The 19,249-nt window shown below is 43.5% G+C and overlaps 1 protein-coding gene across 4 annotated transcripts in view; it reads right to left on the bottom strand.

Moving 5' to 3' along the window:
* LOC137383414 (meiosis regulator and mRNA stability factor 1) overlaps window positions 1-10,989 on the bottom strand; it is a 69,758-nt gene extending 58,769 nt beyond the window's left edge. For all 4 annotated transcript variants that reach the window (XM_068056224.1, XM_068056223.1, XM_068056225.1 and 1 more), the window contains exon 1: window positions 10,119-10,989. The gene's annotated coding sequence lies outside the window, so the exon portion shown is untranslated. The remainder of the gene's footprint in view (window positions 1-10,118) is intronic.
* Window positions 10,990-19,249: the final 8,260 nt, after the last annotated feature.

Below are 19,249 nucleotides of genomic sequence, written 5' to 3'. Positions count from 1 at the left end.
TTCCTCTGGCTCCACACATAGATTCCCTCCTCTGACCTTGAGTGGGCCAACCTTTTCCCTGGTTACCCTCTTGCTCTTTATATACGTATAAAAAGCCTTGGGATTCTCCTTAATCCTGTTTGCCAATGACTTTTCACGACCCCTCTTAGCCCTCCTGACTCCTTGCTTAAGTTCCTTTCTACTTTCTTTATATTCCTCAAGGGCTTCGTCTGTTCCCAGCCTTCTAGCCCTTACGAATGCTTCCTTTTTCTTTTTGACTAGGCTCACAATATCCCGCGTTATCGAAGGTCCCCGAAACTTGCCAAACATATCCTTCTTCCTCACAGGAACATGTCGGTCCTGGATTCTAATCAACTGACGTTTGAAAGACTCCCACATGTCAGATGTTGATTTACCCTCAAACAGCCGCCCCCAATCTAAATTCTCCAGTTCCTGCCTAATATTGTTATAATTAGCCTTCCCCCAACTTAGCACCTTCACCCGAGGACTACTCTTATCCTTATCCACAAGTACCTTAAAACTTATGGAATTATGGTCACTGTTCCCGAAATGCTCCCCTACTGAGACTTCGACCACTTGGCCGGGTTCATTCCCCAATACCAGGTCCAGTACGGCCCCTTCCCTAGTTGGACTATCTACATATTGTTTCAAGAAGCTCTCCTGGATGCTCCTTACAAATTCTGCCCCATCCAAGCCCCTAGCACTAAGTGAGTCCCAGTCAATATAGGGGAAGTTAAAATCACCCATACAACCCTGTTGCTTTTACATCTTTCCAAAATCTGTCTACATATCTTCTCCTCTACCTCCCGCTGGCTATTGGGAGGCCTGTAGTAAACCCCCAACATCGTGACTGCATCCTTCCTATTGCTGAGTTCCACCCATATTGCCCTGCTGCATGACCCCTCCGAGGTGTCCTCCCGCAGTACAGCTGTGATATTCTCCTTAACCAGTAATGCAACTCCCCCACCCCTTTTACATCCTCTCTATCCCGCCTGAAGCTTCTAAATCCCAGAACATTTAGCTGCCAATCCTGTCCTTCCCTTAACCAAGTCTCTGTAATAGCAACAACATCATAGTTCCAAGTACTAATCCAAGCTCTAAGTTCATCTGCCTTACCTGTTATACTTCTCGCATTGAAACAAATGTACTTCAGACCACCAGTCCCGCTGTGCTCAGCAACATTTCCCTGCCTGCTCTTCTTAGTTTTACTGACCTTATTTACTAGTTCCCCCTCAGTTATTTCACCTGCTGTCCTACTGCCCTGGTTCCCACCCCGCCACACTAATTTAAACCCTCCCGAGTGACACTAGCAAACCTCACAGCCAGGATATTTGTGCCCCTCCAGTTTAGATGCAACCCGTCCTTCTTGTACAGGTCCCACCTGTCCCTGAAGAGATCCCAATGATCCAGATATCTGAAACCCTCCCTCCTACACCAGTTGTTCAGCCACGTGTTTAGCCTCATTATCTTCCTATTTCTAGTCTCACTGGCACGTGGCACAGGGAGTAATCCCGAGATTACAACCCTAGAGGTCCTGTCTTTTAACTTTCTATCTAACTCCCTAAACTCCCCCTGCAGGACCTCGTCACTCTTCCTGCCTATGTTGTTGGTACCGATGTGTACCACAACCTCTGGCTGTTCACCCTCCCCCTTCAGAATGCCCTCTGTCCGTTCAGAGACATCCTTGACCCTGGCACCAGGGAGGCAACATATCATCCTGGAGTCTCTTTCACGTCCACAGAAGGGCCTATCTGTGCCCTTGACTATAGAGTCCCCTATAACTATTGCTCTTCTGCGCTTTGTCCCTCCCTGCTGAACAACAGTGCCAGCCGTGGTGCCACTGTTCTGGCTGCTGCTGTTGTTTTCCCCTGATAGGCCATCCCCCCAACAGTATCCAAAACGGTATACTTGTTAGAGAGGGTGATAGCCACAGGGGATTCCTGCACTGACTGCCTGCCCCTTCTAGCAGTTACCCATCTATCTAACTGCACCTTGGGTGTAACCACTTCTCTAAAACTCCTGTCTATGACGCTTTCTGCCACCTGCATGTTCCTAAGTGCATCCAATTGCTGCTCCAACCGATCCATGCGGTCTGTGAGGAGCTGCAACTGGGTACACTTCCTGCAGATGTAGTCGTCCGGAACGCTGGAAGCGTCACGGACCTCCCACATCTCACAGGTGAAGCACATTATCCCTCTGACTGAAATTCTACTTCAACCAATGTTGTATTCTGAACGATGTTCCAACTATGTCTGATTCTGTTCAATACTGTGCTTGATGTAGAACAATTCAACAGCAGATATAGACATCAAAAATAAAACTGTAGATATAAATATACGACCTGAGATTCATATGCCACATCATCAAAAGCCTCCTCTCCTAGTGCTATAGAAGTCTGATGAAATTCATCACAATTGTGGCAGGTGGAATAGCTACGGCTATCCAATAGCTGACACTATTTGGTCTTCTCGACTAAGTTTTACACTCCTTACTGACCTCTGATCCATAAACTACTCAGGTCCAAGATTAAAGTTACATTTTTTATATAAAACTCAAGTAAAATCTGCTCAAAATTGACAAACGTTAACTCTGCTACTCTCTCTACAGATCCTTTCCAGTTCGCTAAGCAGTCCCAGCATTTTCTGTTCATGTTTCAAATAGATTAGGATCTGCATAGGTTGAGAAGGTGGGTTGATGAGTAGTATACGGATAATTAATAAGAACACATGCAAGGTAATAAGACTAGGGAGGGAAATAAACAGGCAAATGGCTCTGAAGTGCCCATCTGGCTCAGTTGGTTACACTCTTACTTACCTCTGTCAGAAGATTTTAGTGTCAAGCCATACTCCAGGCTTGAGCATATAATCTGTGCAGTTGAGGGAGCATTACATTATCAGAGGTGCTATCGTTTGAATGAGACACTAAACCAAGGTCTCGCATGCCTGCTCATGTAGATGGAAAATAAGATTCCATAATATGATTTGAAAGACAGAAAATTCTCCCAGTGTCCTGACCAACATTTCTGCTTGAACTAACACCACCAAAACAAATGACCTAATGATTCCTTAATTTGCTGCTTGAGAGATCTTGGTCGTGCACAAAGTGTATGTCCTCATAGCAGCAATTGCACTTTAAAAGCTAAGTGCTTTGAGACAGTTGTTTTTTTGAGTTTTTTCTATACTACAAAACACTGGAGAGGGACTGGGAGGTATTTGTGGATAGTTCACTGATATCAACAATATAATGTATGGCAACAGTCGAGAAATCTAATTGGATGCAGGAATCTTTGGCCAGAGGGATCTCAGGTGGTAACAGTAAATCACTGCCTCAGCCATACCTGTTGTATTCTGTATAACAGTAGGGTTATCCAGGCATCGGAGGCACAGGTACTACTGATTTTAAAAACAGAAAATGCTGGAAATACTCAGCAGGTCAGGCAGCATATGTGGAGAGAGAAAGAGAGTTAACATTTCAGGACTGACCTTTTGACAGAACTGGAAGAAGTTAAGAGGTGTAACAGATTTTAAGCAATTAGAGGCAGGGAATGGGGGTAAGAGCAAAAAGGAAGGTTCATTATAGGGTGGAGATTAAATGCCAAAAGGGATGATGGTGCAAGGCAAAAGGGATAAAGTAAAGAAACAAAAAATGTATCTAGAGGAGAGGTAAATGGGAAAAGCAAAATCACCAACAAATGCCATCCAAAAACAATGGCAGCCGAAGTTATGATCTGATATTGTTGAACTCAATGATGGCTCAGGATGAGCTGTAAAGTGCCTAATCAAAAGATGAGCTCCTGTTCCTGAAACTTACTTTGAGCCTTATTGGAAATCCTAGGAGTTCAAGTCCAAGAGGTTAGATGTAGCTGGTTGGAGAATTAAAATGACAACCGAAAGTATTTTGCTTCCAAACTACCAATATCTTAGGCACATGAGCTATGAGGAAAGATTAAAAAGCTTAGGATTGCTTCCTCTGAATGAGAAGATTCAGGGAGACATTATACAAGATTTTTAAGGAAATAGGTAAAATAGTACCCCAATAATATGTTCAAAATTGTCACAAATTCTAGAACCAGTTCAGACAAAATTCAAGCTTACAAGAGGGAAGGTGCGCAGGCTAATTTGTGCAGCAGGTGGTGAATGTGTGGAGTGAACCACCTAGAGAGTTAGTAAAGGCAGATAGCTGAAGGGAAAAAAAATTAAGAAAATATTCCTTAAATAGTTGAGGGAGTGGGTGATCCTGATCTGCTACTTTCCTATGCTCAGAATGAAATGAAACTGACAGTTCTCCTGAGGGGCCAGGCACCCAGTGATTCTAGCACACCATAAGGATTTTACACTGGAACTCAAGATATAGTAGAATGGCACTCAAGCAGAGTTGCAAACTTCTGTTTGTGGTTCACCCATCTGTGCTCACACTTCACTGAAGGGCCAACAGCAAAATGCACTTCCGTTCTCAATAATCATGAAAGACTGATCTACCCATGCTACTTGCTTTATCAAACTTTGGTTGTACATTTTATAGTGCGCACACTATCAATGTAAAAGTGCCAATTCATTATATATAATGGACTGGACTTTAACAAGTCCTCGACGTCGTGATCGTGGCGGGGGCTGGGGGGGGGGGGGCCTGAAGAGATGGCTCAGGATGAGGCCCGCCACATATGTCGACACCGACAGGGTCCAACCCGATCCTCCCAGCGGTGGCGAGGCTCTGTGGTGGACCTCCCGTCGCCCAGCAGCGGGACCACAATTTAAATATGCAAATCAATAAAATGAATAAATTTAAATACACTCACCTCCAATATTGAAGACCTGCCGCAATCTTTGGCATGGTGGCCGGCTCTCCCACACTTTCAAATCCCCGTCTGGGGAATCGTGGCGTGACAGTAGTGGGGAGGGGCGAGGAGGTACGTTTGTCAGTGCGGGAGGGGAGGGAACAGGGTCAAATGCACATAATGGGTGGAGAGGATGGTGGGAAGGGTTGAACCTTAAACTTTGTGCAGTTTTGGGGGGGCGCGGGGGAGGTCAGATGTAAACGGTAAGTGTTTTTGGGGGGGTGAAGTGCAAATAGTTATTGGAATTGTTTTTGGGGGTGTGGGAAATGGGTATAAAAAATGTATTTATTTAATTTTGGGGGATCTTTCTTTAAAAATTTAAAAATGCCAGTAGGGCTAGCTGCCCTTTAAAAATGGCACCAGCACCTGCGCACAGGCAGCTGATGCCATTGCCGGGGACGGACAGCCCGTTCCCTCCATGGAATTGGGGCGGGGGGGCCGCCCCGGCTATTAATGAGCCGCTGCGCTCAAGATCACGGTGGCTCCTTGGCGTGCGGCCATTTTTGAACTCGCCACCAATAAAATCCAGGCCAATATTTTCTAGGATCACTCGCAAAATTTTTAAAAATTACTTTTCTGACTCACTAGGCCACAAATCATATGTATAGAAAACTACTGATCTTGATTAAGTTAAACATCCAGGCAATATAATCCAAACAAAAAGTATAGATTTCACTTTTGCTGTATGAATTTTTAAACTTTTTAAAACTGTGTACTTTTTTTTGAGAGATTTCCTCCCTTCTACTATGCATTCATTTTACTTTTTTATTTTCTACTTGTGTTGATTCTGCCTACAATTTTAGATAAACATTCGGAGCAGATTTTCCTTCCTACTTTACGAGGCAACCAGGTTCATCAAACCAATCAAGAATAAAGAAACCTCGTCACTAGCATGCATGGTTCTAGACTTCTGCACAATGGATCTTCTGACAAAACCACAGGATGTGATTTAGCTAGGAACATGTCAACAACTTAGTTATAATATTTAATGGCTTTGTAATATCTTTGTATAACAGTAGCAAAGATGTTCATAGTTCAATGACCATTTGATTACAAGACATGATTATACTCAAAGACTTTCAGCAATATTCTAATATTGTCATCCTGTAATGTGAACTATAACTATCAAAAGAGAACTGATAAAGCAAACATTTGTGGAACATTGTAAAATAAGTGCTATGTTTATACATGGCATATATAAGTACAAGTCTATGACAACATAAACCATTTAACCTACCCTCTCACAGTTTAAAATAGCAGAACCTTTCGATCATAATACAGTCTTGGAACATAATTCACCCATTAACCCACTGTGTTAGCTGTGGCTGAGTGGCACCACTCCCACCTCAGAATCAGAAAGTTTTGGGTTCATATCCCACTCCAGACGATGGAGCACAAACCCTAGGCTGATACTCCAATGCAGTGCTGTAGGAGGGTTGCACTGTCGAAGGTGCCATCTTTCAGATGAGATGAGGGTTCTAAAAGATATAGCTGCAGATACAGTGGATGCGCTAGCTATGATTTTCCAAAATTATTTAGATTCGGGAATGGTCCAATCAGATTGGAAATTGGCGAATGTTACACGGCTTTTTAAGAAAGGAGGGAGAAAACACGGAACTACAGGCCAGTTGGCCTAACATCAGTCGTTGGGAAAATGCTGGAATCTATTATTAAGGAAGTCTTAACAATGCACATAGAAAAGTACAGTATGATTAGAACAAGTCAACATGGTTTTACTAAGGAAATCCCGTTTGACAAATTTATTAGAGTTTTTTGAGGATGTAGCTAGTAGGGTAGATAAGGGGAACCAGTAGATGTAGTATACCTGGATTTCCAAACGGCATTTGATAAGGTGCCACATAAAAGGTTAATTGGCAAGACCAGGGCTCATGGAGTTGGGGCTAATGTTAGCATGGGGAGATAATTGGTTAACGGGCAGAAAGCAACAAGTGGGCATAAACACTCATTTTCAAGTTGGCAGGCAGTAAATAGTGGAATGCTGCAAGGATCAGTGCTGGGGCCTCAGCTACTTACAATCTATATTCATGACTTAGATGAAGAGACAGAGAGTAATGTATCTAAGTTTGCTGCTAATACAAAGGTAGGTGGAAAGGTAAGCTGTGGGGAGGATACAGAGCGGCTGCAAAGAGCTATAGACAGGTTAAGTGAGTGGGCAACAAGATGGCAGATGGAGTATAATGTAGGGAAGTGTGAAGTTATGCACTTTGGTTGTAAGAATAGAAAAAAAGATTTTTTTTAAAAAGGTGTGCAACTTGTAAGTGTCGATGTTCAAAGACACGAGTGTGCTTGTACAAGGAACACAGCAAGTTAACATGCAGGTACAAAAAGCAATTAGGAAGAAAATGGCATGTTGGCCTTTATTGCAAGGGGATTGGGGTAGAGGAATAAGGAAGTATTGCTACAATTGTACAAGGTTTTGGTGAGAACTAAAATAGTGTGTGCAGTTTTGGTCTCCACATTTAAGAAAGGACATACTTGCATTGGAGGCAGTGCAGCAAAGGTTCATTAGATTGGTCCCTGGGATGAGAGGGTTGCCCCATTATGAGAGACTAAGTAAATTGGGCCTGTATTCTCTGGAGTTTAGAAGAATGAGAGGTGATCTCATCGAAACAGATAAGATTCTAAAGGGTCCGAAGAAGGGTCACTGACCCGAAACGTTAACTCTGCTTCTCTTTCCACAGATGCTGCCAGACCTGCTGAGTGGTTCCAGCATTTCTTGTTTTTAATTCAGATTTCCAGCATCCGCAGTATTTTGCTTTTATATTAAAGATTCTAAAGGGGCTGGACAGGGTAGACAGAGATTATTTCCGCTGGTCGGGGAATCCAAAACACGGGGGCACAGTCTCAGGATAAGGGGCCGATCATTTAGGACTGAGATGAGGAGAAATTACTTAACACAAAGGGTTGTGAACCTTTGGAATTTTCCACCCGAGGGTTGTGGATGCTCCATCATTGAATACATTTAAGGCTGGGATAGACAGATATTTGGTCTCTCAGGGAATCAAGGGGCATGGTGAGAGGGCAGGAAAGTGGAGTTGGATCCTAAGATCAGCCATGATAGTTTTGAATGGTGGAGCAGGCTCGATGGGCCATATGGTCTACTCCTGCTCCTATTTCTTGTGTCTCTGTCTGCCCTCTCAGGTGGATGTAAAAGATCCCAAGGCACAATTTGAGGGTGAGCAGGGAGCTCTCCCAGGTGTCCTGGACAATATTTATCCCTCAACCAGCTTGACTAAAACATACTGATAATGATTATCTGGTCATTATCACATTGCTATGCAGTGAATACACTTCAGAAGTCCTTCATTGGGATGTCCTGACTGCGAAAGGCATTTTATAAATGCAAGTCTTTCCTATTTTATTCCATATACAAAGTACCACATTTCACCATATGAGATTAAAAATAAAGCTTGATATTGCTCTAGTTCAGGGCAATATATAAATGTACTAGAATTTAATCTGTCATGTGGCAAATTGTGCATTAATCCATCTATTACCATGCAATTTACTTCTTCCACAATGAAATCTGAATTTTGGCAGGAGTCTCTAATACATAATACATTTATACATAAAGAAAAGTCATATTTAGATAGTATATTTTAAGGCAGTAACACATCTAATGGCTCAGATCATGTTAATGAACTATCATGGTTCACTCCTGTCAGGACACAATTTGATCCCCATTCAGCCATTAGAGCTGCCTAGTTGCCTATTGTTAAATATGAGCACACAGTTCTGCCAACTTTGAGGTACTTTCCTGATTGCCAGCTAAGGAGGCAGAGAGAAAGGAAACTGTGTGTGATTCTTCTGCCAATTATATTAAATATAAGCCACATGACATCTTTTTATTCCTTTTTGGCAATTTTCTCCCCTCTTCTGAAGGAGTTGGCTCCTTGAAGTGCAATTCCGAAGGGAAACAGTTACCCTCTGATACCTTGACACTGGGTGTTGGTAGGCTATGTAATATAACTACTTAAGGCATCATATTGGGCCCAATCCTGTCCTCCTTAGAGATCCACCTGCACTTGCAGCCCAGATCACTAGATAATGATCAGCAGAGACAACCCTCATCAATTTTCCTTCTCTAACCAAGGGAAAATCTGCAAATTCTGCAGACATTTGTGATCAAACCTAGGATGTTCCCGATCTGTATGGCTTGTCAACACAATGATTGGACTTACCAATTTACTGGTACTCGACTGAACAAAAATTGCTTGTCGAAACACTGTACCATAAAACTGAATTTATTTCAGTGAAATAAAAACAGAAAGTGCTGGGGATACTCAAGAGGTCTGGCATCATCTGTGGAGAGAGAACAGAGTTGACATTCTGAGTCGAATATGACTCTTCCTCAGATTCATCAACTCTGTTTCTTTCTCCAGATGCTGCCAGACTTGCTGAGTATTTCCAGCACTTTGTTTGTATTTCAAATTTCCAGCATCCCCAGTATTTTGCTTTCATTTTAGTGAAGTTGCCTATAGCTCATACTTTAAGTATATGACTAAAAGCAAAACTCTACCGAACAGGTTTTTTATTAAATAAAGTCCCCTGACTTACGCAATTCATTTCATAACGAGGACAGGAAGGAAGGGAGAGAGAAGGGAGGGGGGTCTGAAGGGTCATCGACCTGAAACGTTTAACTGTGTCTCTCTCCACAGATGTTGCCACACCTGCTGAGTATTTCCAACATTTTCTGTTTTTATTTTAGAAAGGAGTGGAATCTGGCCAAGATTTATTTCTGAAATCAGAGTTCAAAAAATAAACCATTGCTAATAAAAGAAAGGTGTCGTTTAAAAACAACGCGTCACATCTTTTCAATTACTGCAGTAAACAAAGCAACACACGAGCTCGGATCTGCACCAATCCCAATGGGAGCGTAGAGGTGGAAAGCGAGGACACTTTTACCAACAGCTAACCGCTGTTGGATCTACATTATTAAAATTCCGAAGAAGGGTCACTGACCCGAAACGTTAACTCTGCTTCTCTTTCCACAGATGCTGCCAGACCTGCTGAGTGAATCCAGCATTTCTTGTTTTTGTTATTAAAAATAAAGACTGACGGTGATGGACGATCACCTTTAAAATTAAAACAGGCCTTCATCACTTCAACTAACAATCAAACCGAAACCTTTGACGCAGAAACATTTTGTTTGCTCAACCCCGACCACAAAGAACATTCTCTGAACTAAGGGCCTGGCTCACCCACGCGATTGCAATATAAATATTTCGTCCTGAGGGTTCAGAGGCTGGGGATTTTTCCCTACCTGCTTCAGCTGCCAGACATTCCCAGGATTCTCACTCGCTTTTCCCACTGCCACCGATCACTCCACTTCCCTGGTTACTGCCTTTTAACACGCTACCGCAAAGCGAGCAGCTGTCGCAAAAGCTGTGCTTCCGCGTCGCTGGGGTTTCTCAGTCGGACTGGCAGGGAGCCTGGTGGCGGTTAGTGAGCCGAGAGGCGGCTGTTGGTTGGCGGGTAGTTAGTTAGTGACTGATTGCCTGCTGTTTACTGGGGGTGAGTCAGTGTGAGAAACGTAGCCCACTTGATAATTTACACCAAGTCAAACTCTGAAGAAGTAAGTTTATTTAACGTTCTTGCAAGATCGGGTGTCCAACAAGCAGGCACCCCGATCAACATATTCAGTTCATGTTTATACAATACAAATCCATTTGTCCACGCCTTTATTTTACATTATTGGTTATAACGTATTATGACACTAACCTATCCTATGGTTGCTACAGTCTCCTCCTCTGTTTACTTCTCCCCCTCCTCTAACTTTCTAGCTCCTAACTCTTGTTTTTGTTTTACCTTATTTGGCTCTCCATTATGTGTTTTAACTTGCAGCTGTCAGCCTTTATCTTAGTGGGGCAGTTTCTTATTCACTACATCCTTTGTTCTAACTCTTGCTGTTTCTCTGTTATCTGCCTAAGCACAATTTTTAAGTGATGTGCTGTCCCAAGGTCTGTACTTACATACCCTTATCAGTTCTCTTTGTCAGTGATGTACTGTCTTAAGGTCTCCACTGACATATCCTTATCAGTTCTCTTTTTCAGTGATTTCATTATGTTGTGCACAAATGACTTCTTGGTAACTTTCCACAAGCTGTAGAAACAACATTTCAGTATTTCTTATTCTCACAGTCAGTCAGTGGCTGATGTTTACTGGCGGGTAGTAGGGTAGTCAGGCAATGAGGGGCTGCTGTTTACTGACGGGTAGTCAACCAGCCAGTGACCGCTGGTGACTGGCGGGTAGTCAGCCAGCCAGTGACCGCTGCTGACTGGCCGGGGGGGGGGGTGGGTAGTCAGCCAGCCAGTGACCGCTGCTGCCTGGCGAGGGGGTAGTCAGGCAGCCAGTGACCGCTGCTGCCTGGCGGGGGGGTAGTCAGCCAGCCAGTGACTGCTGCTGCCTGGCGAGAGGGTAGTCAGCCAGCCAGTGACCACTGCTGACTGGCGGGAAGTCAGCCAGCGACCGCTGCTGCCTGGTGGGGGGGGGGGGGGGGGGTAGTCAGCCAGCCAGTGACCCCTGCTGCCTGGCGGGGGGGTAGTCAGCCAGTCGGTCAGTGGCCGCTGTTGACTGGCGGGGGGGGGTGGTGGCAGTCGGTCAGGGGCCGCTGTTGACTGGTGAGTGGAGGGGGCAGTGGCTGCATTTCACTGGCAGGTGGGCACTCTGGCTGTTGTTCACTGGCGGGTGGGTAGTGTGTCAGGCAGTGAGTGACTGACTACCCTCCTACCTGCCAGTGAACAACAGTCACTCGCTGCCTGACTGACTACCCACCCGTCAGTGAACAGCAGCCACTGACTGACTACCCATCAGTGAACAGCAGTCACTCACTCACTGACTGCCCACCCGCCTGTGAACAGCAGTCACTCACTGACTGACTGCCAAACCACCAGTGAACAACAGTCACTCACTGACTGACTACCCTACTCCTGCCAGTGAACTGCAGTCGCTCACTGACTGACTGACTATCCTACTACCTGCCAATGAACAGCAGTCACTGACCCCCACTACCCACCAGTGAACAACAGTCACTCACTGACTACCCACCAGTGAACAACAGTGAGTGACTACCCGCCAGTGAACAACAGTCACTCACTCACTGACTACCCTACTCCTGCCAGTGAACAGCAGTCGCTCACTCGCTAACGGACTACCCGCCAGTGAACAGCAGTCACTGACTGACCCCCACTACCCACCAGTGAACAACAGTCACTCACTGACTACCCACCTACCCACCAGTGAACAACAGTGAGTGACTGTTGTTCACTGGTGGGTAGTGGGGGTTAGTCAGTGACTGTTGTTCACTGGTGGGTAGTGGGAGTCAGTCAGTGACTGCTGTTCACTGGCGGGTAGTCAGTCAGTGATGGTTGTTCACTGGCAGGTAGTCCGTTAGCGAGTGAGCAACTGCTGTTCACTGGCAGGAGTAGGGTAGTCAGTGAATGAGTGACTGTTGTTCACTGGCGGGTAGTTCGTTAGCTAGCAAGCGAGGGCTGTTCACTGGCGGTTAGTTAGTGAGCGTGTGTGGACTGTTCGCTGGCGGCTGGTTGGTGTCAGATTAATTTCATGCAAGGGATTTTGACCTGACAACCAAAATTTGTAGTAATTCTCCTGTCACACAACAGCGATCAACACATTGCAGTATTTAGGCAGTGATTTACAGTACGAAACATCATGTATTACCCGTAAGGACACTGGACAAAGCAGCCGGGGGTGGGTGGGTGGGAAACGGATACGGGTAGAGCTTAGGAGGGCAATAAAATAGCTGGTATTAGTAGCACGGACATTTACAGCTGTGAAATAATTGAGCCAGGATGGCCTAAAATTTTGTAACTTTTTATGACTTACATTGAACTGGTATGAAAAGCACAATTGCAAAAACAGCAATTCTGTCACCCTTAAGCAGGATGAACTGGGTAGATCTTCCCTGCTTCCTGAAAAATGGGGAAATTAAATGTGCATTGTTGGCAAATGTGGCTGTGGTTAGTTTTTATAGATATAAGAACATCCTGTTTACAAAGTAATGTAGGTGCCCTTTTTAAGGTGAGAAGGGGAAATTACTTATTGATTTGTGAAATGGTTTCTGGGGTGTATTTCATTCAGGCTGTAGATCTGAACGATAATTCTGTTTAACAAGTCAAAAGAGACATTATGGGCAACTAGAATGGGTCTTGGAGAGAGGCAGCTGAAACAACCTTGTAAGATTGTTTTGCATTTGTAAAACCTTAGTACAGGAGGTAGAAAGTGTAATTTGGAGTAGTTTCGTTGCCTTTTGTTTTAATTTCTCTGGTGTGCTGCAGCTGTTGAAAAAGTGAAAGTTAGCTGGAAGTCAATCATTAGAGAGAGAATGACTTAGTTTTATGGATTGGGAATCAATCATTGGAGAAAGAATAACTTGCTGTAGTAGAATAAATTTGCATAACAGTTTAAGAAGGAATTTAGGAAGTGTATGATATCATTCATTTATTTATTTAGAGATACAGCACTGAAACAGGACCTTCGGCCCACCGAGTCTGTGCCGACCAACAACCACCCATTTATACTAACTCTACAGTAATCCCATATTCCCTACCACCTACCTACACTAGGGGCAATTTACAACGGCCAATTTACCTATCACCTGCAAGTCTTTGGCTGTGGGAGGAAACCGGAGCTCCCGGCGAAAACCCACGCGGTCACTGGGAGAACTTGCAAACTCCGCACAGGCAGTACCCAGACTCGAACCCAGGTCCCTGGAGCTGTGAGGCTGCGGTGCTAACCACTGTGCCGCCCCATATGCAAGACACTTCCCGTAACATTTTTATGTCGCACTTAATCATTGTCACATTTATTACTCTGATGAAGGGTCACTGACTTGAAACATTAGCTCTGCTTCTCTCTCCACAGATGCTGCCAGACCTGCTGAGTATTTCCAGCATTTTTTGTTTTCATTTCAGATTCCCAGCATTTGCAGTATTTTGCTTTTATTTAAATTTATTCTACCACCCCTGATTATGGCATTCTTCCCATGTGATTAACTGCCAATTTTCAAAAGTTGCATTAGATCTCAGAGAAATAAGCTAAAGAAAGAATTCTGGAGCTCCAGGCCAGATGTAATGTGGGGAAGTTTAAACCTTTCAACAATGATTTGTTACAATTAGGATAATTAATTTTCTCCCTCTCACTGTTGGCTGTTCTACAGAACAGTATCAAAATGCTGTTACAGCTTCCTCCCCAGAACAGATGAGTTCTACAATATCTGATTATTGCTGAAAATAGAGACATGTTGTTGAAGCTTTTCGTCTTTCGACATCGTCTCTATTTGCTGCAATATTCAAATTCTGTACTACTAAACGACTATTAATATCTGATTAATATAATTGGCCTTTCAAGCAAACAAAGCCAGGGTTCTTTACTTTAACCTAACTTTTAACTGAACTTTCCAATCACTTCAAGCAGGCAGAGCGATTCTACTTTTGGCCTTGAGATACATACCACCATTTTATTTTACATTTTATAAATATCCAGTCTTTATGCAACAGTGAACCCTGACTTCTGGTAAGCAGTACGATGAAAATTCAGTTGTTTGTCTGCTAAAACAGTAAAATTTTGCTCAAATTTTATATTCAACAAATCACACCCCAGCTAAGCAATGTAACTAAAATCGATGCTTTAAAGCAAAGTTGGTGGTGGGCCATACTTGCTTATAAAATTCTTGAACTTCTGTTGCAAAGGCATCTTTTAAACTTTGCTCGCTGTAGCCTATCCTCTAAGAGTTTGACTCATTGTGAGCTGTTCCACACCATTCCTGCATAATACTCTGTTCACTTGGATCTGTCCCAAGTCAGTGATCCATCCATCCACCTCCAACATGTATTCCACCACCCTTGCTTTATTTTGACCATATTCTCTTATCTCTCACCTATTCATGGGCTCATTGTCATCTGTCAGTTTTAAGTACATTTCGTGTTGAAAACTGGCATTAGGCCAGTAATTGGGCTAACAATGGAGCATGACTGCAGGCTGGGTATTGCTTGGGCTGCCTTACCTGCTCCCGCCACATCACCTCTCCAGAAAACCCTGGAATCTTACTCCACAGTACTGGCATTTGTGTATATATTCCAGGTGTTCAAAGGGAGCAGCTACAGATCGCTGCTTCCCATCTCCAGTTTGCCACCTCCATCCCCTGAACCCTCCAGCTATTACATCGTCAGGTGGTCAATCTGAGATGACTGTAGGTTGCTTAGGAGTGAACTCAGCACAGGTAAGTGATTTTTCTGGCCAATGTTATGACCAGGTGAGGAAGGGGTCTCGGGCTCCCCTTTCGCCCCTTCTCTGGTTTGACCACAACAGGGTTTATCCTTGTTTAACACCGTGATTGAACTTACCACCTCAGTGAGTGCTTGCTCCTGTTCCTCTAATATAATTGCAAATGAATCAATCAGACAGGTTTTCTTGAGTTTAAACAAGAAAGATGTAAGGTTATTATCCTTATCACTCTAAACCAGTTGAAATTTACTAAAGTACGCTATGCATCCACACCCACATTCTCACAAGAGCCACACACACACAAATAGATTACAGAGGGAAAAACAGAGTTGGGAGGTTGGAGTAGAGTCTAATAAATGGAATTCAAATACAGTTCAGTAGTCCCAGAGTTCTTCATTGAAATTGTAGTCCTGACGTCCTCGCTGGGCCACATGCATGGTTGCAGACTTGCTTGTATCCGAGTTGTTAGTTGTAGGGGTCTGTAGACTTGGCTTTACCAGCTGAGGCTCCTCTGGATCTCTACTGGAGAGGGGGAGAGAGAGCTGTTCCCTTGATGACTTTCAGTTACTGTCTGCTTTCTGAGTCACAACTCTCAATCTCTGAGTTGCACAAGCAGTCACATGACACGACCACCTCTTTTTGTTTTAATGAAGTTCTTCTGGAATTTTCTCTGAAATTCAAGACTCTCCCCTCAGGCATACTTTGGGGGGGGGCTGGGCGGTGGCAGGTTTGGCTCTTTCAAAGTCAATGGGTGTCGGTGGCTCTTGACAACCACATTGATAATGTTATCTCAAATAATTGAATCAAAGAGCTTCCCCTCTGTTCTGGCTAGGCTGAGTCAATCATGTTTATCTCCAGTCTAATCCTTTGGTGTTTCAAATACAAATGTCCGTGGCCATTTTGGCCGCTAGCTGTTCTTTGTTGCAAATAACTTTTAAAAATTTCCAGTAGAAGTCTCAAGAAAAATTCCAATCGATGAAATTAATATTTCCCATTTCGCATGTGGGGTTTTCATAACAGACAGGAACAGGCTGAAGTGGAAAAAACAGTATAACCAGTGGCTAGTCACAGGCTCAGCTGGAGATTGAAGTCTCTCAATCCCAGCAGTGGTGGGGAAAGGGCAGTAAGCTGATCAGTTACTTTGAATTGCTGCTCTGTTGTGATATTTGGAGACAAAGTTGGGTCTTGCGTTATAACCAGCATAGTCCAGAGCAAAAGTGTCAATATGTTAGGATAAGTCCAGAAATTTTGAAGCCAATTTCAAAGAAGATCTATATTTTTCCAGATCTTTTCCACAGATCAGAAAAACAAAAAAATGGCAGCAGATTATAGACGGAAGCAGTCTTACATTTTTTCCCCCCATGTAGTCCAGTGCAGAAAACATGCACTTGATGTCCAGTGAAGCCAGATTTGAGAGTAAAACCACATCCAGGTCTTATCTAGATCTTTACCAGAGCTCACAAAGTAAGGTCAGGGGATTGAAGTTTGTAGCATCAGACAGACTGTTTAACAGTTAACTTGAAGTTTGGGCTAAAATGGTTTTCAGTGGCTGATGGATGAAGGTAGGAGCAGAGATGGGCAAGAAGCAATAGGAAGTCTTTGTGATGGAGAGGATACAAGGTCATGAGCTCATCTAGGGGCAAAGTAGGTCATTAAGGTTGCAAAAAGTCTGGTTCAGCCTAAGGTGCTGAGCAGGAATGGAGTCGTTGGCACGTCTACGAAGTTTTTGTTGGAGGCTGAAAACTAAGTTTTAATTTTTTTCAGTGTTTAACTGGAGGGAATTATTAATCCAAGAATAGATGTCAGCTGAACAGTTTGATGATAACAAAGGCAGTGGAAGGTTAAAGATTGTAGAAGAGTAGAGCTGGGCATCACAAGCTTCTATGTGGAAACTGACCCTCAGGATGTTTTTCACCAAGCATGCAGATTAGGAAGAGGAGGGGCCAAGTATAGATTCTTGGAGGACTCTAGACATAATGGTCTGTGGGCTGGAAGTGAAGCCATTGCTGGAGATGCTTTGGCTATGATCAGGTAGGTAAGAGTTGAAACAAGCAAGTGGGTCTCAATGAGCTGGACACTGGAAGCAGGGAACATTGGTGGTAGATGGTGTGGTCACAAGTGTGAAAGGCTCGAGAGGTCAAGGAGGGACATTATACCTATTGCTGCTGGAACCTAGAACACTGGTTTGGCAGGGGAGTGTGTGGCCTGACAGAACTTGATGTGGTCCAGCCAGATTGATACCTAAGACTGTTGTGTGCCAGACGTGTTTTAAGTCTGTCCCTTTGGACTTGAGAGAATGAAGATGGGAGCCATATGGGGGAGAATGACCAGGAAGGGAGACAGTAAATTCCTGGTAACTAAAAAATAAAGGAACTCTCCAGGAACACAGACTAATGAACCAGCATGTTTGCAGCCTTTTAATTGGCCTCTGTAGGAACCCACTGTTTTTTTTTATTTAACAGCAATTAAACTGCATGCTCAAAGGAATACAAACCTTCTGTCATGTTTCTAGATTTTTTTGATCATTCTTCCATGGAAAGATTTGGGATTGAGCTATTTTCAAGTGTTTTAAAATTGAGTGAGTTCATATAGGTTTAAAATCCTCCTTACAGGGACTGAGATGGGGGAATTGATGTCTTAATGAGCCAACTATCGTTACTGTTTCCAAAATGAGCAGGGTCAGTAAGTAATTATCTTGCTACAGCAGGTTATGCAGCAGAAGGTTGTCTGCTGAGCATATACTCTTGGAAAGGAGGTAGCAGTTTGTTTGACAGGCCTGCTGATAAATCCCTGAATGGAAAAGAAGTCATGAACATAGGAACAGGAGTATGCCATTCTGCATATTGTGCCTGTTCCACCACTCAGCTAAATGATGGCTGATGTGTATCTTAACTCCATTTATCCGCCTTTTCCTCTATATCCCTTGATGCCCTTACGAAACAAATCTATTGATCTCTGTCTTGAAAGCTTTAATAGTCCCAACAGCCATAGCCTTTTAGGGGAGAGAATTCCAGATTTCCCATAACATTTGTGTAACAGTGCTACCTTATTTCACTCTTAAATGGTCTAGTTCTAATTTTGAGAGCAGTAGCCTCCCTGGGACACGTGGTCAGGGCTTTGGGTGGGTGGGGGTGGGGGGTGGAGGAGAAGAAGACGACGACGAAGAACTCAGAGGGACAATTGTAAAATCAGTCAGTGTAGTTAGTTCCAGGAAGGGATCCCAGTCTAATGAAAGAAAACTTGCTGCTCTTAAACTTTGGATCAGTCAGATCCAGTATGTTGAGCATAAAAAGTTAGTCCCTTTATGAAGAATAGTGTGGTGTGGTTTATCGTTTCTTATATTTTGAAGGTTAGTAAAGTGAGCTTTGATTATAACTATCAATCTGTGCATCAACTTGCTGACTGTACAGGGGAAGACAGTTTAATTACTTGTATTTGTCCTTGTCTCACTGATTTGTTTTTTTCCATCTGCCTACTGAAAGATTTGGAAGCACACAAGCGCACATGAAAGATACAATATCCAGTTACACTATCATACAATTAGATATTGGGCAGTATGGGTACATCCTTAAACATAAGATACAGGGACAACTTAAAAGAGTGACCAGTACCACTGAAGCTGAGAAAGTAACTAAGGCAGACTGAAAATTTGCAATCGTACTTGAAGGAACACACACGTACACATTACATGGTATAATATGTATGTCTTAATGTGTATTCTCTGACTAGCTGTGAACAGTGCCATGGGATGTCTGTTCATACAATATGTACATATAAGTGGAAATAGTGTAAGTTTAGACCAACATATTGAACACAATAGAATAGTTACAGCACAGAAGGAGGCCATTCAGCCAGTTATGTCTGTGCTGGCTCTCTGCAAGAGCAATTTACCTAATCCCACTTCCCTGCCTTTTCCCTGTAGCCCTGCAAATTTTTTCTCTTCAGATTGCAATCGAATTCTCTTGAAGGCCTCAATTGAATCTGCCTCCGTCACACGCTCAGGCAGTGCATTCCAGATCCTAATCACTTACTGTGTTTTTTTAAAAAAAAGTTATTCCTCATGTCGCTGTTATTACTACTTTTGCCAATCACCTTAAATCAGTGTCCTCTGGTTCTGGATCTTTCTGCCAACGGAAACATTTTCTCCCT

This window comes from Heterodontus francisci, chromosome 24 (assembly GCF_036365525.1).
Source record: "Heterodontus francisci isolate sHetFra1 chromosome 24, sHetFra1.hap1, whole genome shotgun sequence".
NCBI lineage: Eukaryota > Metazoa > Chordata > Chondrichthyes > Heterodontiformes > Heterodontidae > Heterodontus > Heterodontus francisci.
The sequence above is the reverse complement of the archived record's forward strand: the minus strand, read 5'-3'. Positions and strand labels throughout refer to the sequence as shown.